This window comes from Vicia villosa, unplaced genomic scaffold (genome assembly GCF_029867415.1).
Source record: "Vicia villosa cultivar HV-30 ecotype Madison, WI unplaced genomic scaffold, Vvil1.0 ctg.000232F_1_1_3, whole genome shotgun sequence".
In the NCBI taxonomy this organism is placed as follows: Eukaryota; Viridiplantae; Streptophyta; class Magnoliopsida; order Fabales; family Fabaceae; genus Vicia; species Vicia villosa.
The window spans coordinates 29,770-32,256 of record NW_026705087.1 but is presented as its reverse complement, the minus strand read 5'-3'; positions in this window follow the sequence as shown (position 1 = coordinate 32,256).

Genomic DNA, 2,487 nt, shown 5'->3' with positions numbered 1-2,487 from the left:
CTTTGTTTCGAACAATTATACCATTCTCATCAAGTTTGTTCTTAAACACCCATCGAGTACCTATGATATGTTTATTACTTGGTCTAGGAACAAGTTCCCAAACTTGATTTCTTTCGAATTGATTTAATTCTTCTTGCATTGCATTTATCCATTGATCGTCTCCTAAGGCTTCATCAACTTTTGAAGGTTCAATTTGAGAAACAAAAGCCATGTGTAAGCAAGCATCTTTGAGATTTAATCTTGTTGCAACTCCTTGACTAATATCACCAATAACTTTATCAATAGGATGATCTCTATGAGTTCTCCATTCTTTTGGTAGATCATTGGTGTTTGATTCTTGTTGTACACTTTCTTGTTGTACTTCCGGTGCCTTCTCAATTATATCATTTGAAAGTTCTTCCGGTGCCTTTACAATTGTATTATTTGAAGGTTCTTCCGGGGGTAAATCTAAAGGATCATCATCATCACAAACAACTTCTTCCTCTTTGGAAGTGTTAGTCTCATCAAAAGATACATGCATGGATTCTTCAATAGTTAAAGTTCTTTTATTATAAATTCTATATGCTTTACTAGAAAGAGAATAACCAAGAAATATACCTTCATCGGATTTCTCATCAAACTTACCAAGATTGTCTTTGTCATTGTTGAGAACAAAGCACTTGCATCCAAAAATGTGAAAGTGAGCAATGTTTGGCTTTCTTCCTTTGAAGAGTTCATATGGAGTCTTCTTTAAGATAGGTCTAATGATTACTCGATTTCCAACATAACATGCCGTACTAACCGCATCCGCCCAAAAATATTTAGGAAGATTTGCATCACTAAGCATTGTTCTTGCAAGTTCCACTAGAAACCTATTTTTCCTTTCAACTACTCCATTTTGTTGTGGAGTTCTTGGTGCTGAAAAATTATGAGAGATACCATGTTCTTCACAAAATTCTTCAAATGATGCATTTTGAAACTCTCCACCATGATCACTTCTTATGGATACAATCTTTAATGATTTCTCATTTTGGATTTGTTTTGCATACTTCTTAAAGGCTCTAAAAGCATCACTTTTCTGCACAAGAAACAAAGTCCAAGAATATCTAGAATAATCATCAACAATAACTAAAGCGTATACATTACCTCCGAAGCTTCTTGTCCTTGATGGACCAAATAAATCCATATGTAACAATTGAAGTGGTCTTGTTGTAGTCACCACATTCTTTGGTTTGAAAGATGATTTGGTTTGCTTTCCCTTTTGACAAGCATCACATAGTTTATCTTTGACAAACTTTATCTTAGGTAAGCCAATGACAAGATCATGTTTGGTTAACTTATTTAAATGATCCATATGAATATGGGCTGCTCTCTTATGCCATAACCATGATTCATTATTGTTTACCAAAAGACATTTTACTTTCAAAGATAAATCATTTAAAGAAATCATAAAAATGTTATTAATTCTTGTACCTTTGAGTTTTACCTCATTGGTGACTTCATCGATGATCAAACATTCTTCCTTAGTGAATTTGATCTTGAAGCCTTTGTCACAAAGTTGGCTAATGCTTAGAAGATTATGCTTTAGTCCTTCAACATAAAGAACATCTTCAATGGATGTGAAAGGTGGTGCACCAACTTTGCCTTTGCCAAGAATTCTTCCCTTATTGTTGTCTCCATAAGTGACAAAACCCTTGGCCTTTAACTTTAGATCTGAAAATTGGTTTAAGTCACCCGTCATATGCTTTGAACAACCACTATCTAGATACCATAGGTTTGAAGTGGTCTTCAAGCATACCTACAAAACAAATTAAGTTTTGTTAGGTACCCAAATGGCTTTGGGTCCATCATAGTTAGTTCCTTTCTTCACCCATACATAATGTCCACTAGGAACACTAAAGTTCCTTACATAACAAGCATTGGGTGTGTGACCAATAATACCACAATAAAAACAAGTAGGTTCGAAGTTACTTCTATATCTAGGAGGATAAGATTTCTTCTTAATAAAGTTCTTCCTTTTAGGATAATGTTGCATTACTTTAGGCTTAATCACTTTCTCTTGAATTGGTTGGTTACTAGCTTTGACAAAGATAGTCTTGTTGGATGTTGGTTTATCAAATTTAGAGAAACCAAGTCCGCTCTTATCATTGGAGTATCTTTGTGTGCTAAGAACATTTTCCAATCCAATTTGCCCTTTTTCATATCTTTCTAAAACACGTTTTAATTGGACAATTTGGAAGGAAAGTGATTCACAATTCTTGCATGCAACATTATCTTCTTGAACACTAATCATTTTTTCTTTGTCATTTTTATGTTCTTCTTCAATTATCTTAACTTTCTCTTCTAAAGATGATATTATCTTCTTTTGAGATGAGATAGTTTTATAGAGAATTTTACACTCATTTAACAATTCATTTATTGCACCTTGTGCACCATTATTAAAAAGAGAATCATCGTAACTAACCTCGCCTTCTTCATCATCGGAGTGGTGTGATGCCATCAATGCTA